The sequence below is a fragment of the Macaca nemestrina genome, chromosome 15 (assembly GCF_043159975.1).
Source record: "Macaca nemestrina isolate mMacNem1 chromosome 15, mMacNem.hap1, whole genome shotgun sequence".
Classification (NCBI taxonomy): domain Eukaryota; kingdom Metazoa; phylum Chordata; class Mammalia; order Primates; family Cercopithecidae; genus Macaca; species Macaca nemestrina.
In genome coordinates, this window is record NC_092139.1 from 6,205,790 (window position 1) to 6,233,743 (window position 27,954).

A 27,954-nucleotide genomic window follows, 5' to 3' on the forward strand; every position below is an offset into this window, starting at 1 on the left:
AACAAAACAAAAAACACATTAAAATTACAAGGCAGTGGCACTCTGCACCCATGAGATCGGCAAGGAGCTGTCCATGTCGATAATACCTGGTATGGACAAAGAAGAGCGGGAAAGACATCTCACTGCTTGTTTCTAGGGTCATACATCCTACCAGCCTTCATGGAGCAGTGTAACAAAATCCAGGAAAACTTGAAACGTGTACTTACTGCAGCCCAGCAGTTGTGGGTCCACAGAGGTATCCCAGAGAAGCATTCGAGTGGGTGTCCAAAGAATCAGAAACGCCAGCTTAGGGGTTCCTCCCCCAGGCAAGTTTGGGGAGCCCCACCATCAGCCTCCCAGCAACTGTGTCCCCTCCTGCTGCCATAGGAGGCTCCTCCCTCCCTGCTCCTAGCAAGACGGTTTACCTGCCTGTTCACAGCCATGGTTCTCCGCACACCCCACCAGGGCCCTGGGGTTGCCTCTGCTTCGCATTGGCTTTCCTGGCCTCTGGTTCCAGAGCAGCACTTGAAAAATATTAATGCCCCAAGGTGGAAAACCCTGGAGCCAGACGAGGGGCCTCTGCATCAAAGCCAGACCACCCTCCTCAACAGGGATCAATAACCTGGAGCTGGAAGTGAGTTGGGTTCAGGAAATAAGCGTGACGTTGGATCCGAGCTGCCAATTAGCCTGCAGCCCCAGCCCCTGCCGGCGGGCCTGTTTGCTCAAGGTGATGGTCAGCTTGTGGAGGCTGTGAGCTTTTTATGTGCCAACCTGCGCCCTCTTGGCCCCTTCGCCAGGCCATTTAGCTATCTAAATCAAGACATCTCAGTCCACAGTGACTGTTAGGTATTCACGTGCAGGGCCGCCTTTCCTCCCCTTGTAATCTAAATCTAATTTATTGGCCCAGGGACATAGGGAGCAGCCTACGCACGTAGTTGGTGTGCAGTGAAGAATATAATATACAACCTTCCGGTGTAATAAGGCTCTTTATAGAAGGTATTATGTAGGGTCTGGCTTGGAGCACCAACAAAGCCGTGATTAATTCCTGCCTGGAAAATATCCACAATGCAGCCGTCAGAAGGCTCCGTGGGGACGGGAAGGGGGCTTGGCGCCTCTGAATTCTCACGCTGGTTTTACATCTGGGTGGTTTATAAGATTAGATGTGCTTAAGCTCCCTGAGGGCAGGAGCCCTGTTTTATGGGCACCACTCACCCGTCCAGCCATGATGAAAGGTGTTCAATAAACTCTCGCTGAATTAATCTGGATGGAATTGAAGTGAAAAGTTATTCTTTATGCACTATGACTTTGAAGGTTGGCTTCCTCAGCCGACGAGGAATGCTGCCCACCTGCTTCTAAAGCCCTGCTAAGCAAGCTGGCACCTCACTGAATTGCTGTTGCCAGTTGGCCAGAGACAAACTCTTGATCTGTTGGGGCCTCAGTTTCCACTTGTGTGCTGTGGGACAGTGGTGTCCCCAGGGTAAGAGTAAGGGTCACTTGGAGGACATTCATGCAACATTCATGGTACTCACTGCCAGGTGCCCATCTTCCCTGCCAAACACTCAGGGGCACACACCTGACTCAGTAATCCATTCATTCATTCATTCATTCACTCAACAAATATCACATCTCCTTGATTCTTAGATGCACAGCTTTTTACATCACGTGTCTGAAACCAGGACATCTTATAACATTGACATCCATGGCATACGCCAAAGTCATAAACTGAGGTCCGTAGCCGAAATTCTACCTATCACCTGTGTTTATAAATAAAGTTTTATTGAAACACAACCATGCCCATTGGCTTTTGGACAGTCTCTGGCTGACTGCATGGCAGCAGCGGGGTTAAGGGTTGCAGCAGAGATAGCACGGCTGCAAAGGCAGGAGTACTGACACCCTGGTCCTTGATAAGGTGGTCCTTAACACCCTGGTGGTTAAGTCCCTGCAGTGGGATCTGTCAGGGGAGTGGTTACAACCAGTATGGTGGCTTCAGGCACAGATAATGCTGGATTTCAATCCTAATTCCGCCTCCGATCAGCCACATATCCTCCGGCAAGCTACTGTCTGAGTCCCAGGCTCTGAATCTGTAAATGGGGATGTGGAGAAGAGGAAATAAAAGCATAGACAGGAAGCACTGAGTATGGCGCCTGGCACATGGGAAGCACTCAGCATGACAGTCGTCTCCTCCATTATTATTATATCATTGTTATTGTTATTATTATTATTAATGCATGCCAGGCACTGGGCTGTAAGGGGTGGGGAGAGAAAGCATGAACAAAACCACCTCTCTGCTTACAAGGTGAACTTGACAACCCAGAGCACAAGACGGAGAAGCAGGAAAGTGAAATATAGAGAGGTAGATCCTGTGTAGAGGATCCCAGGGGCGGTCACTGACCCAGCTGACAGGTAAGTCAGGGAGGGCTTCTTGGAGGAGGTGATGTCTACACTCAAATTGAGGGATTCCTAGGGAGGAGCCAGTGTTTGAGCTGAAGGTAGGGGTCTTGAGAACCTGCCAGCCCTGGGTTTCAACCCCTAATCCAGTGCTTCCTGGCCGTGCAATCTGAACTAAGTTCCTTATTCACTCTGTACTTCTGTTTCCTCAATTTTAAAACACGGATGATGACTACAACGATGACGGCTTCTACTACTACTAGGAATAAGAATAACTATGCCTCCCTCCTGAGGGGACTTAGCAGCAGTGACTGCACAAACAGTTATCTGTCATTTTCTATTTGTCTGGCTCTGGGGACAAGGGAGGAAACAGACATATGCCTCGTCTTTGGGAAGGGAAGAAAGCAAATAAATGAGTAAAGAAATGCACAATCATACATTTGGGTAAATGCTCTGAAGAACAGATGGAGTGCGGTGATAGAGCGTGGGGGAGGCAGGATGGAGTGGGGTTGAAGACAACAGACGAGGGCGTGAAAACACTCAGAAGGGTGCAGGGCACAAGTGGCAGGTTTAGCTCAGCCCACAACCCCGGCAGTGCCCTTGTCCACCACCCCTTGCCTCCGAGCCCTGGAGAGCCAGTCCAGCTCGGTCCCTTACACCCGTTCATCACATCGCTCCCACTGACCGGAGGCGCCAAACCAGCAGCCCAAGAGTGATGTCCCCCGCACAGACAAACTTCATTTGTCTTGCTTGCAAATTGTTTTCATTTCAGAAGTTTGACTTTACTGCTAAAATTTAAAATCCAGAGAGAGCTCATAAAAACCCCCAATTTCCAGCTTATGCCTAAAAAATGGGAAGATCTGGCCATTCTGGACCACTTTCTCTCCTGGCATGAGAAATCTAGTTTGCCACACTCCCCACCCTTCCCTTATCTCATACACCTGTCTGGCGCCCCTCATTTATATTAACTACTTGCCTGGCCCCTTTAGGTCCCTGAGTTTACAACCCCTACACCAGATGCTGGAAACTCCACTGGAGCTGACCTGTGCTGGGTATGACCCATGGCCTCTCACATCCACGTCCACGCTTCTCTACTTTTGCTGGGCCCCAGGAGGCCACTCCGTATGGACCATTGGCAGGCTCCTGGGCCCTCTGGCCAGAAGAGGCACCTGTTGGAGACCTGGGGGGATTTACTCTCCTGGCTGTCTTCTGGCCAGGTGGCTCTGGCTCTGGATTGCCTTGCTAAAGGCTGCAGCCCCTCCAAGCGCTCCTGCCATGGAGTCACCCTCCCAGGGCTCTGGCCATGGCTCCACCCCTGCCTTATGTCCCTGGAGTGGGAACCGCGCCCGCCATGATGAGTCCTCCTGGACTGCACCATCCCTTCGCTGCTTTTTCTAAGCCCTGCCCACATCTGCACACCTTTAATCAAATCTCCTCAAATGACGCCACTCCTCCCTGGCCTCTGATCCAGGCCCACCAGCCCCGGGATCGGGTACACATAAGGTTGGGCGCGTGGGCGGTGCTCAGCACATGGGGCGGAAGGAAGGGATGGACTGCTGCAACCGTGCTGTCTGGGTTTCTCCTAAGACTGTGTCCTCAACCAAGGAGCTGGTCACCTGTAAACCTGACTCTTCACCAACAATCCCTCTGCCACCTCATCAGACTCAGGGCGGAGTCCCTAGAAATGTCTCCCATCCAAGAAATTGCATCCTTCCTTTCCCTAAATTCGCTGGACCACTTCAAATGCACGTTTCATCTGCTCCTAGAGTGCATCAACAAAGCCCATTTTCAATCATGTCGGGGACATGGTGCCAGCCCTCATTACCAGGTCTCCAGGAGGGAATCACAGCTGGCATCAGTGTTTCAGCATGGCCACAGAAAGCCCGTGGCAGGCGCAGTCAACGTCGTGGCCTGCGTTGTGCGGCCTTTGCTAGCTGACAAGCTGAGTTATCACAGAGGCAATGAGGCCCGGACACCTGGCCCGGATGAACGATTTCCTACACCTTTGAGGTGGGAAATAGATGAAAGAGCACCGCCCCTCCCCTGCAGCCCCCTGGGTGTCAGGTGTCCACAGAGCCTTGTTCCCCAGCCTGTGCTGTGTCCTCCCAGAGGCTGAGCAGCTTTTAACCAAGTCATGGTAGTGACAAACCTTGGCGTGTTCAGTGCCTACTGCATAGGGTTCGCTGCTGGGCTGTCTCCATTTTACAGAAGGACTGAGGCTGGAGTCCACATGGCTCACTCCGAATCACAGAGCTAGCTGGAGGAAGAGTAGCGGTTGAGACTCCCCAGCCTGCAACTGTGACCCACACTGGCCATGATTCCCTCGACCCCTGAGGGAACCAGCCCAGAACTGCCTGAGGGCCTCTGGGAGCTTGGGCTCTTCTTGGAGACCCTGCCTGTCCCACTGATGCTGACGAAGAGGCCAGACTGTAAGGCAGTGAGATGTGAAGCTCAATACCCATCCACGGGTCCCACGAGCCATCTGCAGATATCTGCTTTCATGACACTCCTTGGATGGCCTTGGGGAGTTGATGGAGGTAGAGACGAGGGCAGCCTGGCATGGGGGGAGATGAAATTCCGACACTAAATAACCCAAGCAGAGCAGCTGCTCCATTTCTGCAGGAGCAGGATGTGAAATGAAGCATGAGCTTGGGGACGGCTCCTCCAAGGCGCCTTGTGAAGGACATTAACCACGCTGGAGTCTGTGCACTCGTCCCTACCTTGCACAGCTATTGAGCACATACTAAATGCTAACCTGTGCTAGGTGCTGGGACTGGAGACAAGCAGACAGAGGCCGTGCCCTCAGGAAGCTCTCAGTCAAGCGAGGGAGCACGGACAGTAACAGCTAAGGTCCCATCCAGGCCAGGGCGATCTGTGCATGGCAAACGTTGTGATGGCAGAATCTGGTATTCCAAGCTCCAGAAGGAGACTTATTCCAAGATGCACATCCCAAACAGCAAACACGCCTTAGAGAAAGCAAAGGGAATGCCAGTCTTTCACTTGCATCTTTTGATAGACAACAGTAAAAGCAGCATCCAAGGGAGCCCCAGTTCACAACACAGAAAAACATTTCTTACACCTATTTCCTCTCCCCAACTCTGCCATCCCGCATTTCCCTAAGACTCTTATTTGCTTAACCTCCATCCCCAAAACTCACTCTTGCCCCAGCACTCCACAGCTCTTTCTTCTTCCTCTTTACTTTCTCTCCTAGCTCTTTTTTTTTTTTTTTTTTTTTTTGAGATGGAGTCTCACTCTGTCACCCAGACTGGAGTACAGTGGCGCCTCCCGAGTTCCAGCGATTCTCCTGCCCCAGCCTCCTGAGTAGCTGGGACTATAGGCACGCGCCACCACCTCCAGCTAATTTTTGTATTTTTTAGTGGAGACGGGGTTTCACCATATTGGCCAGGCTGGTCTCGAATTCCTGACCTCGTGATCCACCCGCCTCAGCCTCCCAAAGTGCTGGGATTACAGGCGTGAGCCACCGCACCCAGCCTTCTCCTAGTTCTTTTAAATGCAGGTTTGCAGCCTCTCCCCAAGGAAAGGAAGGGGCACTTCTCTCCTCCTTGCCGCTTTCTCAGCTCATGCTGTGAACCTTGGTTTGTAGAAGGTAGCCACGCCGCTCAGTTTACCTGGCCAGTTCTGGCATGCACCTGGTGCCCTGACAAAATGTTTAATAGCTCCTCCTTTCACTCCCCAAAATGTCCCAGTTTGATCAGTAAGTTACATAGTCTCTCTATCAGTATATCACCTCCTGGTGAGGCACATCACCTCCCCCAAGCCCTCTCCATATATGTCTCCTGATATCATCCTCTTTCAAGACAGCCTGCTCTTCCCCCCACATGGGGCTTCTTACTTTGAAAGTTATTTTTCAAATTGTTTGAGGGCAGGAAATCTGTTCCCTTTTCTACCTACACTAGGACCTACACAGTGCTTGGGACATTGTAACCCCTAAATACATATTAGTGGATGGATGGATGGATGGATGGATGGGGAGATGGAGGAAGGGAATGAGGGAGGGAAGGAAAGATAAGTGGCAGGATGGTGGGTGGTGACATGCATATGTGGTGGGAGGAATGGTAGAAGGGATAGATAAACGAATAGGTTTTAAGGAAACCAGTTAGGAAGCTAGTGAAGTCATCCAAGGAAGAGAAGGTGGTGACCTGGGAGGAGTTGAAGATGGAGATAAGTGGGCGATTTTGACATATCTTCTGGAGATGGACTCAAATGGACTTGGCCATGCTCGGTGAAGAATGGACACGAACTCAGGCTTCCTGCTTGGATCCCCACCAGAGCCTTCACTCCCCAGGCATCTTACCTGAGAGGCAACATCTCCGCTGTTTCTTGAAGTAGCAGCTTACTGTCATGAAAATAGTTTCAGAGGCGAACTGGAATGAATGACCCACACCAGATCTGGGAAGCAGGGCCTGTGGGCTGGAAGAGGCAGGCCTCCAGAGTGGCCTCCACTGGCCTTGCAGGCACCTCTCAGTCACTCCTCCTTAAAGGCACAAGAACCATTCCTGGTTAATAAAGAGTCCTTAAAACCCTCCAAAGGTGGAACACCACTCCCACGACGCATCATCAAAAGTTAAATGGAAAATCTGGGATCCCATCTATCCGCACAGAGCTCAAGCACCTGATGTTCAGAGTGAAGCGAGTGGCCACTCTGAGCCTCCATTTGCTTCTGTGTAATACAGAGATCATAGCAGTACCTGTCTCCCAAACTGGTTGGAAGATAACGTGGAACGCGGTCACACAAGGCTCCCGGCAGTGCCTCCCTGACCCATGCGGCGACTGCTGTTTGTTCTGGGGCTTTATACACATATTTAAGGACATATTTATTTTATCCCTGTAACCAGCCTCCAGGCTGGTCTTTCCCTTTCCGGTTTGCTGGTGAGGAAACTTATACTTGGAGCACCCCAGCCTCTCTCCAGTTTTGTGCAGCCAGTGGAAGTGGTCACTGTAGGCCCCACAAGGATGGGCCAGGTTGCTGTGCCCAGCCCAGACAGAATCCGATGTGTTTTGCTTTCTGAGTTGATCCAGGACAGGAGCCAGCACGCTCTTCCTGCGAAAGACCAAACAGTAAACATTTTTGGCTTTGTAGGCCGTCCAGTCTCCATGGTAAGTATCAAACCCTTGTCCCACAGAAGCAGCCATGAGCAAGACATCCCCAAATAAGCGTGGCTGCATTCCAATAAAATTTTATTTACAAAAACAAGCCCAGGCCAACCCCTGCTGTATCACAGAGAATGAAAATTCTTTAGGTGTACATTTTGCTTAAGATATCAGTTGTCGGGTTTGTTCGCATCCAAGGGTTACAAGTGGGCAGTGAAAGCAGCCCATGTCCGAGTGTTTTCTGTGGGAAGGCAGTAGGGAATTCCTCCCTGACATTTCTCCTGGGGAGGAGGCTGAAGTGGGTTTTCTGATTGAATGTTAAGCTCTCCAAATTGCTATATCCATGGAGACATTTTCTTCCTTCCCTCTCTCAGCGTCTTTTGGAAGCACAAATCACTCTTTCTTTGTTGGTGGGCGGTAAAGGCAGCAGGCCAGGGGATTGAGAGACAGGTCACTTCCCAGAATTACTCTGTGGCCACCATCTTGGAACCACTTTCTCTTGGGAATACATGGATGACGTGAATAAACGTGATTTTCACTAGGAAGAAGGTTCAAATGTGTTCTGTAAAGGGGCATGTTACTTCTGGATGCCAACTTGCTTCCTAGAAATGTTTTTTTCTGGCTGAGCATGGTGGCTCACGACTATAAATTCCAGCACTTTGGGAAGCCGAGGCTGGCGGATCGTCTGACGTCAGGAGTTCGAGACCAGCCTGGCCAACATGGTGAAACCCCGTCTTTACTAAAAATGCAAAAATTAGCCAGGTGTAGTGGTGGGCGCCTGTAATCCCAGCTACTCGGGAGGCTGAGACAGGAGAATCACTTGAACCCAGGAGGCAGAGGTTGCAGTGAGCCAAGATTGTGCCACTGCACTCCAGCCTGAGTGACAGAGCAAGACTTCATCTCAAAAAAAAAAAAAAAAAAAAGGTTTTTTCCAGGAGGTAGGGCTAGGAGGTGGTAAGGCTATGACTAAACCTTAGGTCTTCTGTCATCTTTCCATTGAGCTAGTGGCTTCCAAAGCCATCATGCGTAGGTAGCAGGAAGGAATGGGGTAGACGAGGGGAGCTGAAAACGGATTTTTTTGAATTCTGGGCACATTTATAACAGAACTGTAACTGTATAATGTTATGGTATCACTTAACTGACATGTCTACTTTGGAATGTTTATAACTACCGTAAATCAAGAGGCCGCCAAGCCAGGGAGCGGTCACACATAGACATTCCAAGGAAAACATATAAAATAAATAAAATAATCACACCGTATCAACATTCCATTCCCGGCTAGAAAACGGAAAATGTAACTGCCCCTGCAAAAATGCAAGCGCCCAGGGATGAATGTGCTCGGAGCCGAGGCAGCTGGGGCCTCCTCACGAGTGCTCAATAAAGATGTCAAGTGGGAAAAGGTTATGAAGTCAGTAAGAACAAAATGTTTGACCCCATCGAGCAGTCCCGGCCCTGCTACCTGGGTTTGCAGACCCGATCACCAGCGTTCCTTCTTAGGGTCTGTGGGTGGCTGTGATTTTCTGCATTGCAGGGGTGTGGCCAGAACAGTTTTTGTGACTTCCCTCTTTATGACTTCTGTCCAATTTACATTATCTAAAGAAAAATAAAGATTTGTTATCCCCAAGGCATAAAATTCTGCAGATTTACAAACTGTTGGATTTCTGACCTTAGTGATTGTTTTTGGGCTTCAACTACTTTTCTGTCTTGACCAGTGGCTTGTAAAGTACACATCAAAATGAATTCTGGCTAGATAAACATCTGATCATTAAAATTGTGCAGGTCTTTGGTTTGAAGGCAGCCGCCGTAGCATTCTTAGGACACCTGGTACTTTTCTTCACTCCAGACTCCGGGTGCATGACAGCAGAGGCACAGCCATGAATCCTAAAACTGTAGGGGTTTTTTTGTTTTGTTTTTTAAGTGGTAGCAAAACTCTTTTGAGCCATCTTTCTTGTCTTATAGCCTTTGAGGTATGTACAAGCTTGGGTAATAAAAGCTACCAAAAGTTAAAAATTAATAACCACAGGGATTCATCACATCTTGGAGGACTTTGAAGCAGTCTTCCTTTCTCCCAGGAGAGGACCTTCGCTTTCTGACAGCACTGGAAGAAAATGACCCAGTCGTTTCACCTAAAATCGAGAAGGCTGTTCGGAGGTATTTTGTAGACATTCCACTTTCGTCTTTTTGAGTTTAATGTTTCTTTGTTCATTGAATGAGGCTGGGGTCTGACTGATGACCCCTACCCTTGGGGCTTCTCAAATGAGGGTTCCATCCACGATCTGCACAGACAGCAGGATTCTCTCCCCTCTGGCCCTCCCCCGAACGCTTTGCTCCCTGTCCATGAACGGGAAAGAAAGGATGCCTGCAGAGCACTCCATTTCCAAACAGAACAGGCAGGGATGTCACTTGCAGAATTCCAGATGTTGATATTTGTGTTATTGGATCATAATTACATTTCACAAAAAAATACTGCAAAGAAAAAAAAATGACTGCTCCCTAGAAGTGAGATTTATTGTCCCTTTCTGTCCTTTGTCTGCCTCCTCACGTGGCCTCGTCCCTCACTGAGCCTGTGGTGATTTATTATTTCGGGGATCCCAGAGGGGACACAGCACTGCCTTTCTGTAAAGGTCACGCAGTGAAAGCAGGCTTTATCTGGGTCAGAAGTTGCTTCAGACACCAAGGGGAAACCCTGGATGAAGTTAATCAACACCCACTGCATGGCAGGTCAGTGAGCCCACGCCAGGCGGGAGAGGGTTGACCTCGTGGTGGTCGGATCTTTGCACCACCAGCTGCTCTCCAGATGAAGACATTGATGTTTTCATATCATTTGTGGTTCTGATCTGATCTCCTCTCCCAGAAGAAATCCTAAAAAATTAATGCTCTATGGAATGATGCTTTTAAAAAAGTTATTTTGCTTGGACCTTTGTTTTTCTCCCTTAGATGAGGGGAGGGTGGACCTCACATTTCTCCATAGCCAGCCTCTGATCTGCAAGCTGAGGTCCCGGGGGTACCCAAGTCAGAGTTCAGGGCCTATTGAGCATGACCCACCATGCAGGCAAAAAGGAAAAGGGAGCCAAATGACAACTCCGACTTGCCCCACACTTCCAGTTACGAGGCAAGTGCCCTAAGGCCACCAAGGCACCCGCAGGAGTTGTCCGAGGTGACACTTCTAAGCTTTGGCAGCCTTGAAACCCACAGCCATACCAGCCATGTCTGCGAGGCTACTACATGCGTGACCTTGGAGGAGGGAGGGCGTTTCATCCACACTCAGCGGGCCAGGACCCACGTGCAGACGTTTCAGTTAACCAGCACACGCACTACAGGGAGCATCCGCAGGAAGACTGTTCCGAATCAGAGGGTCCCCAACCCCCCGAAACTCCCCTTTTTCTCCAGTTAAAGGGACACAATCAGGTGGGTAGAGCTGCCCGGGAAAAGCCTCTTACACAATGACAGGAGGGAACTGGTGTGGGCAGTAGAGGGTTCCTGCAAATCGTCCTTAATGCCATTAATAAATGCCCACAAAAATCAAACGCAGCGTTGCCCCTTCCTTGGCTTAGGAAAGAGAGTTAAGAAAGATCATCAGCAGAAATGTGCTGGCCCGTGTAGGTCTGGGTCTGGGACTGGGTATCCGGGGCCAGGGCTGGCAGCCTTTTGTGAAACTAAGCTGGGGGCCCCAGCCCCCGGGCACTCCGGATGGAGCTCTCCTGCGATTCCCAGTGGCCCGACGGCGTGGGCAGAGGAACACGCCGGGATCAGTACAATTATGGTGACTGACTGTCTGCAGCTCAATATTAATCTTTCAAAAAGGCTCTGCTTTGTAGGGAAGGTATTAGGTGGCTCCGACAACTTCTTAAAAACGTTCCTCTTTCTTTATAGAATGTCAAGTGAGATTTCAAAGGGGAATACGTCATAACTGAAGTATGTTTTCCTTAGGGCAATAAACCACCATTGAATTTACACGCCTGCCCCCCAGACCTCTGGATTTCTAGCCAAAATCTTCATCTGTTTTTCAGAGAAACAAAATTAAATAAAAAAAAAACAGGTTGGGGGAGGTGTTTTCAAATACAGGGAAGGCCCCTCCTGGGTGGCAGAAGGAAAGTTAGGCAAACTTTATAAATCTAGCAGGAGAGCTGTTTTTGGCAGTGCTGGAAAGTGGAGTGGGGTTTTTCTGTTGGCCTCACTTAAAACATCACCAAATGGGCCCCCCGATGGCCCCGGTCTACGGAGGGGTGGGTGGGCGCCCATGTGTGGAGGAGGCAGGCTGGCTCTGGCTCTGGACAGCCACCATCCTGTCTAAGCCCCTGCAAGGAGGGTAGAGTGGGAGAGGGTGGGAGTGCATGGGGAGGGAACTCTGGAGTTAAGTAAGGAGCAACAGCTGCAGTCCGGGGGAACAAAACGAGGCAGGCCCCGATGGATTTCTCATCAACCATGTGGGAGTCATTGGCAAAGGGAAGTGTCCGCACACCCCCAGCTCGACCCCCTCCTGCAGCAGCGCCAGCAGGGAGACTCCACGAGTGCGGCAAGCTCGGTGCAGAGATGACCCCCATCCAGGGCCGGTGGCCAGGAGGGTGGCAGGTGAGGGCTCTCTGGGGGAGGAACGGATGTCTTGGGAGACCACAGCTGTGCAGCTGGGAGAAACAGCCAGGGGCTGTCGCCTGCTTTCTGCTGAGAAATGGGACTCGCCCAAGGTCACAAAGTGAGTTAGGAAGAAATAATCAGTTCCTGGCTCTGTCCCTAACAAGCAGAATCCTATAAAAAAGAAGAAAATGACTCTGGGGATTTGAACAAAGAAACCAGGCTATAAATCCACTCTCCACACAGCTGCCAGTTGATCTCCCTAAAATGCAAATCGGACGCGGCCCCGCAGCCCTGAGATGCCCTTCAGAGGCATCCCAGGACCCTTGGGAGAAAGACCTGAATCCTTATCCCTGCCCACAGGACCAGATGGTTCTCAGCCCAGATATCTGGACCCACTGCCAACCCCTCTGTCTATACCCCAGGCATGAGGCCCCCTTAGAGTTCTCTGTTTTTGTCTCTCTCCGTCTCTCTCTCTCTCTCTCTCTCTCTCTCTGTTTCTCTCAGCCAGAAACTCATTTATTTAGGCAAAAACGATTTCTCAAGCCTGGCCTTGATACCTGGCCTCATTCTGAACACTCAGGATGCGATGGTGTATACACAGTCCCTGCCCTCATGGGGCTTCCAGTGACATGAGGGAGGACATTAACCAAATCATTACGTAGATATTTTAAATGTAAATGTATGGGCCGGTGCAGAAAGGTGCAGGGGAACTGAAGGGCATCTAAGAAGAGGCCCTTCTTTAGAGACGGGTGGGGGAGATCTCTGGGAGATGCAGGGTGACTGCAGGAGGCAGGAGGCTCAGGCGAGTCTGAGCCTGGAGCCTGAGAGGAAGGAGGCCCCAGTCCAAGGGGAACAGGGCAGAGCGAGGCATGATGCCTCCTGGTCTCCAGGCTCCCGGCCTTCCCTGCTGTGGGTGCCACCTGCTGCCCCACTCGACACTCGCCTTCCCGACGGCCCTAAGGCTCAAGTCTAGGCTGGGGCTGTGAGTCATGATGGACCATGACAGGTCACAGGCACCAAGCCCTTCAAGGGCAGCTGCCCCTCTTCCCCGCCCCCTTCATTCCCTCTACAACCTGTGAGGCAGGTGCTGGGAAACTGAGGACAGGAGAAGATCAGAAACTTGCCTAAGTTACAAATCTAGGAAATGGCAGAGCTGGGATTTGAACTGGAGGGTGTGGGGTTTCTGACGCTTCTTTCCCTGCCCTCTCCTGCCTTTCATCCCCGCACCTCAGCACCCACGCATTGGCCAGTCCACAATTAACACTGGAGAGAATGAGAGGAAGCGAATGAATGAACAAGCCACTGAGGAAATACGGTTGACTCACACTTCTCTGGGTGATGGCTGGGCCTCTGTTCACAGGGCCCGTGGTGTCCCCAGGCTGACAGGTGGAGGTGGAGTCTCCTGGAGGGGCAGGAAGGAAGCGGATGCTGTCAAAGCCGTAGAAGACACAGTGTCTTAGCTAATTGCCTGGCCTCCTGAGAAGTCGCACAGCCACGACCAGCCCGGAGGTTGAGCTCCACGTTGAAGAAGAAATGTTAATCAGCTCTTAGGGATATGAAAGGATGCCCTGAAACCCACTGACAGCCTCGACAGGGGCGTGGGCTGGTATTGATCAGGAGGAAATCTATTGTTTTGGAGGAGGGCATGGTTACAGGAAAGACAATGTGTTCAGACTGTAAATTCAGGGGTGAGGAATAGATGAATAGGAAGAGAAGTTGATGGAGAATGGAGAATACACATCCTCACCTGTCAAGAGCAAGGCGAGCCAGGACCCAGCCAGGTTTGACCAAATGAGCCGGGCACTAAAAGGCTCCATGCCCAGGTGCATGAGGTGCTCAGTGCTGCCAGAATGCAAATAGCCACAGGCAGATGGGAACCCCACAACTAGAGGCAGTGCCCTCTGAGGTCCAGCCAGCCCCCCTGCAGGATGGAATGAGGCCAGGCACAGGAACAGGGGCGGCTTCACGGGCACACGGCTGTGCAGCCTCACAGGGCCCCATGCTCAGCAGAGGCCCACACTTGGTTTAATATTTTTTGAAGGAGCAACCTTGCATTTTTATTTTGCACTAAGCCCTGAGAGTTCTGTAGTTGGTCCTGCTTGGCAGGGAAAGGCAGTGGACAAAGAGGACATCTTCAGGGATGGATGACAACGGTGTGCTCAGGCACACTTGGGTTCTGCCGCCTGCTTTATGCCTTCCCGATGCACCCATGGGGCCATGGGGCAAAGACTCACTGGGTGTGTGTGATTTCACATTGCCTCACGAACCTGCCGCTAAGGGGGTGCACCTGGGAGACAGTGAAGCGCATCTGCCTGTAGCTTGGGTCACCTGTCTAAACTTACTACTAATTGTGGCCACTTATTCCCAGTGAGGAAGGCTGAGACCTCTCAAAGGTGAGCAGAGGGGCAGAAAAGAGCACTGGGCTTCAGAGGACCCCTTATCTCCCGGGGAAGGGAGAATGCCCCTGGACAGCAGCAGGAAAGCTGGAAAATCCATCCTTTGTCCACTGCCTGAGCCTGGAGCCCTTCCCGGCCCCTCCTGCAAGGGAAGGTAGCTGAGACTTCACAGCGAATGGCCACTAGTCAGCATGGCCTTCATTGCATGAGCTGCTTGCTTCCCAAGATCATTGGCATGAGTCCCCTAGCCAGGGCACCTGGGCATGGTGCCTTCCAGTGCCCACTCACATGATCAAACCCAATGCTTGCCCTGGCATTCAAGGCCCTGCATAATCTAGCACTGCATTCATCTTCCAGCTAGTGCTCTCCCCTCATCTCCCAGGTCACCACTGGGCTGGTCCCCTCGAGCACTTCTCACTGGGCTTGTGGCTTTTCTCTACTGCCCAGAACCTCCAGGTTGGGATTTTGTTCCACCTCCTCTGGGAAGCCTACCTGCCCCGCAGCTTTCTCCCCCTGCCCTCTCCCTGCTCGTGTCTGTCTGTGGGCAACATGGTGCCAGCTTCTGAATTCCCTTCATACTGTTAGCTCCATGATCAAAGAACACACTGGAGTCAAACCTACTTGAATCCCAGCGCTGTGCCAGAGCTGACGACCAGTGGTAAATGAGAGTGACAGTCCCTCCCCAGCAGACAAAATGAGGTAATGCTTGCAAAAGGCATAAAGAAACGAAGGTAAGACAACAGTAAGAATGATAGTCAGTGTCCTTGCTGGTATGAAAAACATAGCAGATCAAAGGCACCATTAAAGAAAGGCAGCTACAGGCCAGGTGTGGTGGCTCACGCCTGTAATCCCAGCACTTTGGGAGGCCAAGGCGGGTGGATCACGAGGTCAGGAGATTGAGACTATCCTGGCTAACATGGTGAATTCCTGTCTCTACTAAAAATACAAAAAATTAGCCGGGCGTGGTGGCGGGCGCCTGTGGTCCCAGCTACTCGGGAGGCTGAGGCAGGAGAATGGCATGAACCCAGGAGGCGGAGCTTGCAGTGAGCCAAGATTGTGCCACTGCATTCCAGCCTGGGTGACAGAGCAAGACTCTGTCTCAAAAAATAAAGAAGGAAAGAAAGAAGCTATAGCTATAATCCCAGCACTTTGGGAGGCTGATGCAGGTGGTTCACCTGAGGTCAGGAGTTCAAGACAAGCCTGGCCAACCCTGTCTCTACAAAAAGACAATAATTAGCCAGGCATGGTGGCGTGTGCCTGTAATCCCAGCTACTCAGGAGGCTGAGGCACGAGAATCACTTGAACCGGGGAGGTGAGTGTGCAGTGAGCCAAGATCACGACACTGCACTCCAGCCTGGGTGACAGAGCGAGACTCCATCTCAAAAAGAAAAAGAAAGTCAGCAGCTACAGATAGAAACATTGACAAAAAGTTATTCTGACAGCCTGCTGTCAGACAAGCTAGAAAAACTATCTAAACCAGACACAAGCACATAAAAAGACATAGCAACCTGAGACCATGAAAGACCAACACAGCCATAGACCCGCAAGGGACCAGTGTGGCCACAGCCTACCTGCAAGGACAATAGAGTTTATGACCAGCAGTTCTCTGACTGCCTTCCATGGTGGTGCATGCACCATGCAGGATGGCTGAGTCAAATGACAAGAATATATTTAGCTTGTTAAGAAACTGCTGACTTCTTTTCCAACCAGCAATGTAGGAAAATTCCAGCCCTTGGCCGGGCGTGCTGGCTCACACCTGTAATTCCAGCACTTATTGGGATGCTGAGGCAGGTGGATCACCCGAGTTCAGGAGTTTGAGACCAGCTTGGTCAACATGGTGAAACCCTGTCTCTACTAAAAATACAAAAATTAGCCAGACGTGGTGGTGCATGCCTGTAATCCCAGCTATTCGGGAGGCTGAGGTGGGAGAATCGCTTGAACCCGGGAGGCAAACATTGCAGTGAGCTAAGATTGCACCACTGCACTCCAGCCTGGGCAACAGAGCAAGACTCCGTCTCAAAAAAAAAAAAAGGAAAAGAAAAGAAAAGAAAATTCCAGTCCTTCTACATCCTCACCAACACTTACTGTTGTCTATCTTTTTAATTTTAGCCATTCTGGCGAGCATGGTGGTATCTCACTGTGCTTTTAATATTCATTTCCCTGATGATAATGATGTTTAACAACTTTACATGAATCGTTTATTACTAATTAGCTATCCATATGTCTTTTTTGATAGAATGTCTTTTCAAATCCTTTGCCCATTTTAAATATGGGTTATTTGTCTTTTTATTATTGAATAGTAAAAGTTATTTATGTATTAGAGATAAAAGTCCATTACAGATATGCGTGTTCAAATATGTTCCCCCACTCTGTGTCTTATGTTTGATTTCCTTAACCATGCCAGCAGTTCTTTTTTTTTCTTTATTTTTTCCAAAAAGTTCCTTCATGCCCCTTTTTAATCAGTCCCCTTCCTCCACCCCCTATATGTTTATCTTTTCTGGAATGTAAATATCTTATAAATGGAGTCATACACTTTGTAGCCTTGTAAGCCCAGCTTCATTCACTCATCATAATACCTTTTATATTCATCTGAGTTGTGTGTATCAGCCCTTCAATCCTCTCTGACATTGAGTAGTTCCAGTAGGATTCCATCATATGGCTGTGGCACAGTTTCTTTACCCATCCATCAGCTGATGGATATTTGGGTTATTTCCAGTTTTTTGCGATTATAAATAAAGCCACTGTAAACATCCACGTATATGTTTTTGGACACATATGTTTTCATTTCCTTCGGATAAGTACATACAAGTGGGATGCTAGGTGTTATGGTAGATGTATATTTAACTTTATAAGAAACTGCCAGGCCGGGCGCTGTGGCTCACACCTGTAATCCCAGCACTTTGGGAGGCCAAGGAAGGAGGATTGCTTGAGGCCAGGAGTTCAGGACCAGTCTGGGCAACGTGGCAAAACCCTGTCTGTACAAAAAATACACACACACACAATTAGCCACGCTTGTAGTCCCAGGTGCTTGGGGGGCTAAGGAGGAAGGATTCCATGAGCCCTGGAGGTCAAGGCTGCAATGAGCTGTTTGTGCCACTGCACTCCTGGCAGTGATGCAAACTGGGTCTGAGTGACAAAGTGAGACCCTGTCTCAAAAAGAAAAAAAAACAAAAAACTGCCAAACTACTTTCCAAAGTGGCTGCATCATTCAGCCTTCCCATCCACAATGTAGGTGAGGTCCAGTGGCTCTGCGTACTCACCAGCACTTGATAATGTCAGGGTTTTTATTTCCATTTTTATGCTACGATTTATCTGGGTGACTAGTCCACATATTGCCAAGACCACCTCTGTTGGGGAGACCCTAACCCAGCGGCGCTAGAGGAATTAAAGACACACACACAGAAATACAGAGGTGTGAAGTCGGGAATCAGGGGTCTCACAGCCTTCAGAGCTGAGAGCCCCGAACAGAGATTTACCCACATATTTATTAACAGCAAACCAGAAATTAGCATTGTTTCTATAGATATTAAATTAACTAAAAGTATGTCTCACGGGAAACGAAGGGATGGGCCGAATTAACTGTAGCTGGAACACGCCCTTAAGACACAGATCGCTCATGCTAATTGTTTGTGGCTTAAGAACGTCTTTAGGTGGTCTTCCACCCTGGGCCGGCCTGTGTTCCTTGCCCTCATTCCCGTAAACCCACAACCTTCCAGCTTGGGCATTAGGGCCAAGGGCCATTATGGACATATCACAGTGCTGCAGAGATTTTGTTTATGGCCAGTTTTGGGGCCAGTTTATGGCCAGATTTTGGGGGGACTTGCTACCAACAGCACATGCTTTAAAAGGAAGAGTGTTCTGATGCTGTTGGGTGAAATGATACTTAAAATGTTCACTAAGCCAAGTTGGTTGATAACATTGATCAGGTCTTTTATATCTTTACTGATTTTCTTTCTACTTTTATCAATCCAGGGATGTTGAAATTTCCAACTATAATGTTAGATTTGCCTATTTCTCCTTCCAGTTCAGTTGTTTTTGTTTCAAGTATTTTGAATCTCTGTCATTTATATGCATACACTTAGGAATGTTATGTCTCCTTATGAACTGACCCTTTTTTTTTAACTCTGATAATATTTCTTGTTTTTAATCCTCCTTGATGAATACGGCCGCTCCAAGCCTATTTTTGATTAGTGTTTGCATAGCATATCTTCTTCCATCATTGAACTTTATATCTTCATAGTTACTGCGGGTTTCTTGAAGATAGCATATAGTTGGGTCTTGTTTTTATATCCAGTTTGATCATGCCTGTCTTTTATAATTGGAGTGTTCTCAGTATTTGTATTTAATGTTACTGATATGGTTGAATTTATAGCTGCCATCTTGCTAATGGTATAAAGCATTTTAATGATTCCATTTCATTTCCACTGTCAACTCATAAATTAGACCTCTTGTTTAATTTTACTTTTACAAAATTGCATCTTTAATTACATAGTCTTCCTTCAAATAATATTATACCACTTTCATACAACATAGGAAATAATAGATTTCCATTTTGCCCTCTCATTCTTCCTGCCTCTGTGGTCATATCTTTCACTTGTTATACATCCCACTACACATTGCTATTGTTTATGTTTTAAACAGCCAAATCTGTTTTAAATTAATTTAAAAATGAAAAAGCATATTTACATACATATTTGTTATTCTTTCATTTCTTTTGTAGATCTAAATTTCTATCTGGCATCATTTTCTTTCTGCCCTAAGAACTTCCTTTAATGCCTCTTGTGGTGTCAGGTTTCTTCTGATGGATTCTATCACCTTTTTTTTTTTTGTCAAAAAAGTCATTATTTGACTCTCACCTGAAAAATATCTTTGATAGGTATAGAATTCTAAGTTGACAAGTATTTTTTTTTTCTTTCAGAACTTTGACAGTGTCATTCCACTGTCTCCTGGCTTGCATTTTCCCCCTGGCTATATAAAAATTTTTCTCTTCATCACTGGTTTTCAGTAATTCAACTATGATGTACGTAGCTGTGCAGTATGGTGTGTGTGTGTGTGAATCTTGTTTGTGCCTAGTTGAGCCTCTTGGATCTTAGAATTTATAGCATTCAACACATTTGGAAAATATTCAATCATTATTTCTTCTCATTTCTTTTCCTGCCCTCTCCCCCGACTTCTCACCTTGAGACTCAAACTACACATGCTTGATATTGTCCCACAGGTCACTGGAAGTCTATTCATTTTTTTAGTCTTGTTTTTTCTGTTTCATTTTGGATCGTTTCTATTGCTATGTCTTAACATTCACTTCTCCTTTCACCCTATTTCCAAATCTGCTGTTAATCCCATTATACTTTTCATTTCTGATACTGTAGTTTTCATCTCTAGAAATTCCATTTGGTGCTTTTTATCTCCTAAATTCCTCTCTTCACTATGTTCATGTTTTAAAAATAATTGAATATGCATTTAATAGTTGTTTTAATGTCCTTGTTTGCTAATTCTATCATCCTTGTCATTTCTGAGACTGTGTCTCTTGACTGATTGTCTCACATTGTTCAACTTAACATATTTAGTAATTTTTGTTTGGATGTTGAACATTATGATAATTACATTACACATCCCACTACACATTGCTATTGTTTCTGTTTTAAATTGCCAAATCTATTTTAAATTAATTTAAAAATTAAAAATTAAAAATAGCATATTTAATTAACAAATTAAAATACATGCATATTTGTTATTGTCATTCTTTCTTTTGTAGATCTAAATTTCTATCTGGCATCATTTTCTTTCTGCTCTAAGAACATTTAGACACTTCAATGTTGAGTGTCTAAAATGTTGTTGTCTTCCTTCAAAGAGTGTTGGGCTTTGCTTTGGTAGGCAGATAATTATAAAATAAAGACTTTTGGGGGCAAAAACTTTTTCAGGCAAATCAAACTTGTGGTTCAGTTTGACCCTTTGGAGACTTGTTTATAATCTTGGTTAGGGTGGGTCTAATGTAGCCCTTACTGTAGGAATAATTTAGGCCCACTGCTAAGGTGTGGCTCTTCTGGTTTCTCTAGTGAATGCTCTCGCGGATCTATAAGGACTCCTCATTCAGGTTAACCTGAACTCAAATGCCTCTGTATATTTTGCTTGGACCACACAAGGCTCCTAACTGCCCTGGTCCAGCTTTGCCTTTCTGTACTGCAGCCTTCAAACACCTAGGATTGGCCATGTCATCCCCCAGTTAAAACCCTTAGGAGACTTCCTGTCACCACTCGAGGGGGGGAAAAAAAGGCGGAGGGGACAGATACAATATTTAACCTTCACGATCTGTCTTATCTACCCCTCCACATCACATCTCATACTTGATAATCCACCAGCATCAAGCAACTTGCAGCCTCCAAACTCCCACGTGACTACAGACCTCTGTGCCTGCACCCAGGCTTTCCTTGTTGCACCACGAAACACAGATGTGCCTCTGAGGAAGTTGAGTGTGTGCTGGCATTTCCAAACCATTTGGAGTGAGAAAGGATCAGATAAACGATGGGGATTAGAATTCGCAACCGGAGAGCCCGAAACATCTTCTCTCTCCCTGGATCACTCCCCTGGTGTTCATGGGTCCAGAGTCGTTTGCCTGTTACTGGAGAAGACCTTTGGTCAGCAGTGTAGCCATGGGTCCTCATTTGGCCCCTGCCAGTACACATCTGTGACTTGCTATCCAGAGACGTCTGTCCCCTAGGAGTTGGTGTGGGGGCCTGGGAAACAGCATTTTGACAAGCCCTCTGATTTTGATGTGTACCAAAGTGAGAGAACAGCCATTCTCTCTGTTACAGGCAAGGATTCTGGAGCTAGGCCTGGCTTCTGGTGCTAGCTCTCAGATCACCTTACCCTTCCTGGCCTCAGGGCCTTACTCTGTACAGTGGGATCATGCCTCCCTTGGAAGGTGGTAAAGGGTAGAGCCCAGGTCCAGCAGGCTTTCAACCCAGCCCACCCCTCCCTCTTCCCTTTTGACTCTTCCCAAGGCACATCTGCTCTGTCCCCCACGACTGTCTCTTCCCTATCAGGGGCTAGCAGGGGCCTCCTCGCCAGCTCCCAGGAAGCGGTCAACAGCAATCACTGCACAGACGCTTAATATATTCCGTGGGGCGGATGGGGTATCTTGCTTTGTGACCACACATGGACCGAGCTCATGCAGCAATTTAAGGAAACCAGGTTGACAATCCCACTCTGATAATGCAAGCAAAGGCCTGATCTAGGAGGGGACTGTAGGTGGGCCAGCCCCTATACCCGCTCCCTGTACTGGCGAGGAACGGGAGAGCCGTTTCAGGCAGCGTGGGCCGTGTGCTCCCGCGCAGAGCTGGAACCCTCCCCGCCTGCTGCTGTTCCACTGCTTTGGAAAAAGCCATCCAATAAAATCAATATGACCTGTGGCGGGAGTTGACCTTCCCAGCCCTGGGGAAGGTTCCAGATGACTGGACAGGTTCCTGGCAAATCGGAATTTCTCCTGCACCCAGTGAGGACAGGTTTGGAGGTGAAAAAGCCATAAACCAGCGTGATCCCTTCAAAAAAAATGAGGCAATGTGCTCAAGCGATGCCGGCTGTGAAGCAGTCTTGAGGGGTGGCGAAAATGCTCTTCCTTGGAAGCCTCAGGGTTGCGAGTCACGCAGATGGCCAGGAAGTTACGGAGTGGGGGCGGGGGGCCTCATCACACAACCCTTGGACTCCAGGGAATTTTCCCTGAAGCAAACGATAATGAGGTGAAAAACTTGAGCGGTTTTGAAATTCAAGCACAAAGGTTGCCCCCACCCCCTCTCCCCTCTTCCCTCCCCGCTCCTCCTTTCCCCACCCTCACTGAGCCCAGGGCACTTCCAGAGGGCACTTCCACGGGTCTACGAGGGTTACTGCCCAGCGGTTGATACTTAATTCAGCCACCATGGAGGGCTGGCCATGGGGGTTGGGGGGCCATGGGGAACAGCGACAGAGGTGGATTTCACCCGAATGACGGCAGCGGCCGGCCACATGGCCATGACTCAGGTCCGGTTTCTCCCTCTCCGCCTCTTGCCTTGGATAAACTCCATGTAGGTAGCACCAGAGTGATTACCTGGCTGCCATTTGAAGGCGCCGTGACCTATAATGAGCCACTCAAACCATAAGTCAACATTTATCTGTAGGGAGCCACATTCTGCACATCCAGAAAAGGCGAATCTTCCAGATGAGAAGGACCTTGAAGATTCTCTACCCCGGTGGTTTCCAGCCTCACTGCTGAGTGCCACTTTTGATCTTTTCCCCACCAGCCCTCATGTTTTCAGACTGTGTCGCCCAAACTGCCTTCGTTAAGTAATAATTTGTTTTCCAATTGTTTAATTAATCAAAGACATAAATAACTGCCAACTCGAGCTTTTAATCAGTGTGGAGGGGAGAGACGCCAAAAGCTCATACTTATTAAGCACCTGCCACGCACCAGCCGCTGCCCCCGCACCCTCCACGCTGTCCTTCCACAACCCCTCCGTGCCAGGACATGGAGGGACAGAGAAGCAGGTCTCCTTCTCCAAGGTCACACGGGCAGCCAGAGGCAAAGCCAGGACCAGCTCCTGAGTCTGCCCAATGCCAAAGGTCCACTCTTTCTATAGCTGGCTACCGCCTCTTGTCTTGCCACCCTGGGGTGATGCAATTCCAGCCCAAGGCAAAGGAAAGGCATTTATATCCGCCTGAAACACTGAAAATGCCTCCTGCATTGAGCCAAGACTCTTTCCACCACAGATGACAGAAGCCCGACTAAAATGGACTCGAATAAAACAAAGGATGTGGGGGCTGGTTGACTCACATAACTGGAGTCCAAGGTGGGTTAAGCTTCAGGCATGGTTGGATCCAGGAGTTCACACAGAGCTGTGCACTCTCCCCTCCATCCTGCTGTCACTTGACTCTGGTTCTGCTTCTCTTTGCCCTGGTCTCCATTCTCCCCCACTTCAGATTTCCCCCTCCAAGTCCAGACATACATGCAACTGCCTCCATGATGGCTAAGATGCATCTTTCACACAACATGGCCACAACAGAACTCTTTCCCTGTCCCCAAACCTGTTTCTCCCCAACCTTCCTGCAGCCCAGGAGTAAAGCCACATTTCCCAGCTACTCAAGCCCCATTTGGAGTGGTCCTTCCTTCTCCTCTTTCTCCCACAGCCACATTCAATCCAGCAGTAGGCCCTGCCGGCTCCATCTCCACACCAGATCCCCAACCCTCCTCTTCCCTCCAACTCCCGGCTGCCCCACCCCTGATCTGGTCCCTCCATGACTGTGCCAGCCCTTCACAGTTCCTCCAGCCTCTGCGCTCACCCCGACACTCTCTTTCCACTCAGCAGCCAGAGCAAGGATTTCAAAATGAAACACAAAATCACTCACCTACCTAAACCTTCCCCCTTGCTTTTCACTGCACTTAAAACAAAACTGAAACTCCTTCCTGTGGCCACAGGAAGTGGTTGGACCCCTGCCCACCTTACCAGTGACTTTCTTTACCACTCCCCATCTTTCTCCACAGCCTCTATCAGCACTGGCCTTTCTGTCTCTCACAATGTGTCACCTCCCATTAACCTCGGGGTCTTGGCACCAGCTTTCCCTCCCTAGCTTTTACTTCACCTGGCTCCTTCTTGTCATTCATCTGAGTTCAAATGTCACGTCCTTAGGAATCCTGTCCTGACCACCCTGTCTAAAACCGGCTTCCAGCACATCAGCCTGTCGCCCCCAAGTATTTAGCACAGTGTGTCATTATCTTGTTTACTTATTTGGTGCTTACTGTCTGTCTTCCCCCGTTAGAATGTAACCTCCAGGGGTCAGGGTGCCTGGCTGGTGGGCCAGCCGCTATACCCCAAGCTCAGGACCTGGGTCCCCCTGCATAGCCCACAGCCATGTTGAATGTTCAGCACATGGCCCTGTTAGGCAAATGGGTGGTTTCTCTGCAAAGCCTCAAGGATCTCATCTCTTTCTGGTTATGTGTAGAGATCTTGCCAACTCTGCTGCCCTGTGGTAGAATATTCTGGGAAGTCAGCGTCTGGGGCCCCAGGTGAATGGTGCTTAAGACTGGACAGTGGTTTCTTTCCAGCCCCAGTGCAGCCAAAGACAGGTTCTCAGGGCCTCATCTGTGGACACTGTGAAGAAAAACACATTTCAGCCTCTGATTGTAAGTGGAACTAAATGTTTCTGAAGCCAGCACCTAAAGAAAGGCATGCCGATGGAAGAATTAAGCCTCGTTAGAGATGTTTTTGCCAGTAGTGTGGCAGCTGAACAGCAGCCTTTTATGGGAGCTGTAGTCACTACTCAGCCAAGCAGAGACTCAAAGAAGGGGGGCAGGATGGCTCCCCCAGCATGCTCCTGTTGAACCTCTGGCTCTCTGCTCTCACTGGTCCCCTGCTTCCAGCTTCCACGGTTTTATGTCCAAATCCCTTTTCCTGGGAAAAATGCCCTCAAGGACTCACCTAAGGAGAGGAGCTTTCCACATTTCTTAGCTTCTAGAATTCCATTTTCTCAGACAGAAATCACTTTTCACCCAGAGTTATTTGTATATGGGAGGTAGTCTTATATTAGACTAGAAGCTCCCGGCAAACATCAGTCTTGGGTCTGCCAAAGTCCTAGTATTGTGTACAAGGTATGGAAAGCCTGGATGACTGCCTGCTTATATGTACAGATGATAGGTATATGGATGGGTGGATGGATGGACGGATGGATGGCTGCCTGCTTATATGTACAGATGATAGGTATATGGATGGGTGGATGGATGGACGGATGGATGGCTGCCTGCTTATATGTACAGATGATAGGTATATGGATGGGTGGATGGATGGACGGATGGATGGCTGCCTGCTTATATGTACAGATGATAGGTATATGGATGGGTGGATGGATGGACGGATGGATGGCTGCCTGCTTATATGTACAGATGATAGGTATATGGATGGGTGGATGGATGGACGGATGGATGGCTGCCTGCTTATATGTACAGATGATAGGTATATGGATGGGTGGATGGATGGACGGATGGATGGATGGATAGATGAGTGAATGGATGGATGGATGGCAGATTGAATGAATAAACAGATGATTGTTTGAATAAGTGGTTGGATAAGTAGTTGATTGGATGAATAGATGGTTGCTCACTGCCATTTTTATAGCTCTTCTTGATGACAACAAAGGTAAAAGGGTAATCACATCAGGTTAAATCATTGTATCCCAAACTGATTTCCACAAAATCCCCAGCCCATAAGATGTATCTTAAAATAAGTACTCATCCTTAAGTAGATTTGAGAAACGCTACATACTCTAGCCTCCTTATGGGGTGGTCACAATGCCCATTAGCATGTTAGCCCTGAGAATTCCTTCAAAGAGGGAATATGTTTGGCTCAAGGTATTTTGTTCCATGTTGCCTTCTTGTCTTCATAATGAGCTCATCACAGAGCATCCCTCATCCAAGGTCTTTTAAAGTGGTTAATATTCCAAGCAGGTGAATGAGATGGTGAAGACCCCAGGCTGGGCAGCTGGATGTCTGCTAAGTGGAGATGGGGCCTGGGCAAGAAGAAGGTACTAGATTCTGCCCATCTTCCTCCTTCCCTGTACCAAGGCTGGCAGGGGGAGGTGGCTGTCTCACTTTCCTGAGCTTTCACGACCCAAGACTGAGTCATCCCACTTTATCTTCCCTTTGTTACATTGGCAAGCATTCAGATGGTGCTAGCTGTAGCTATGACACAATGCCGCAATGATAAAATACTGCCTATTCTCCTTGGAACAAGAGGTCAGGAGGAATCTGATCATTTTTCCTAAAGAAATCATCTTGCATTTCAAGCTAAAGATTCTCCAACCTCTTCAGTGACTACAGAATACCAAAACTTAAGACGCAAAGACTTAGAAATGGAAGGAAAAGCCTACCTGTTGGCCCCTTCCCTACTCCCCACGAAGGTGGGGGGGTGGTGGGCTGTATAGACCTTCTTGGGGCAGGGTCTACACTGCAGTTCCTGTTGGGGACCATTCCTGGTGAAAAAGTGAAGCTGGCTTCCCAGCTCTTTCTGCCTCCCCTTCAGAATGTTTCCCCTGCTTCCATCCCTCCTGACGCATGAACCTTCTACAGACTTCTGTAATGCCCCAGAGGCCTCAGCACACGCCACCCTTTCTGTCTAGCACGCCTTCCCTGCACCTGCAAGGCAACCTCTGGGCCTCCTCTGGAGTCAGCTCAGCCGCCCTGCAAAGCACAGTACCTCTCACCACCCTTGTCTGCTTCTCTCTTTCTCTCATGGAGTGGATTCCAATCTGGAGTTGTTACATCTATCTATTGCTTTCTCCTTGCAGACTACATAGTCACAGTGGACAGGCAGGGTTCACCATCCTCATCGGTCCCTGACACAGTGCCTGGCACATGCTGCATGCTTAGTAAAGATTCACTGAACTGCTGACTCACAAAGGGTGGCATTTTCAGGCATATTCGCAGGGCTCTATGTTTTACGTGGTGCCACCATCAGCTCTCAGAAATCTACAACCCATAGTATCATCCAGGTCATCCATGAGGCTGGATGAAGTCTTTGGAGTGATAACCTATGTTTCTTCTTTCCTTCCTTCTGACCAGCCGTGGAGCTGGTAAATCTGAGCATTTATTCCAAAAAGAATATTGCTTCTCTCTGAGAAAGAAAACACCTCTTGCCAGAGTCAAGATGAACAGCCAGAGCAGAATGCTGCCCTCGAGGCTTCCCTCTGAAATGCCCCAGCACGCAGCACGGGCTTCCAGTGACACCATCCAGAGTCCACTGCATTACCCTAGCAAGAGAAGGGCCACGCTGGGTTGTGGCCTCGGGGCCTGTGGTTGCAGATATTTTCATTCTATGGTTTAGACACTGAAGCCTCCTCCCACTCCTGTGACTGATTCCCACTGCCCAGTGGGTGACGTCACACTTGGAGAAGGCTGCTCTGTAATCAGACCCCTTTCGTGGGGCCGGCTGGAGTCATTTCAGAATTCTCTCTTGCTACTTCAAAGCCTTGGGGCTCCCCTCACCCCTTCATTAATTAGAAAATAACAGAGGGAGGCAGTTACACAATTTCAACAGCAGAATCCTTTTCTGCTTGTGGCTTTGCTCTCACTCCTTGGAGAATCCATTGTTAGCTTCCAAAGACCCTAAAGCAACGAGCAGTTCCCTAACTTCCAGTAAAATCCTGCCCCAGGAAAAGGCTACCTTGTGTGTGTCTGACAGACAAGGGTGGTAGAGGAGCTGCGAACCATGATGCTTCTTCCGGCTGCCTCTGCTTTCTGCACTAGCCCCACATCCTACCATCAGCCACTCTGCAAGTCAGATTATTCTCTGGATACACAGTCCACAACTCTGAGCCTTTGCACATACTGCTTCCATTCCCAGAATGAGCTTCCACCCTTAGTGAACTCAAGGACCCCTGCACATCCACTAAAACCCAGTGTCAATATTCCCCTTCCAAGAAGCTTTCCCTGACTTTCCCAGCAGATTCTGGCATCCTTCTCTGGGCTTCCACAGCCCAACGTGCA

At 48.8% G+C, this 27,954-nt stretch overlaps 1 long non-coding RNA gene across 1 annotated transcript in view; it reads right to left on the reverse strand.

Moving 5' to 3' along the window:
- Positions 1-1,224: 1,224 nt before the first annotated feature.
- LOC105470585 (uncharacterized) overlaps positions 1,225-27,954 on the reverse strand; it is a 61,274-nt gene continuing 34,544 nt past the window's right edge. Inside the window, exons 2-3 of the long non-coding RNA XR_980609.3 lie at positions 6,683-6,862; positions 1,225-5,333 (exon numbers count right to left, since the gene is read on the reverse strand). This is a non-coding gene — a long non-coding RNA (uncharacterized lncRNA). The remainder of the gene's footprint in view (positions 5,334-6,682; positions 6,863-27,954) is intronic.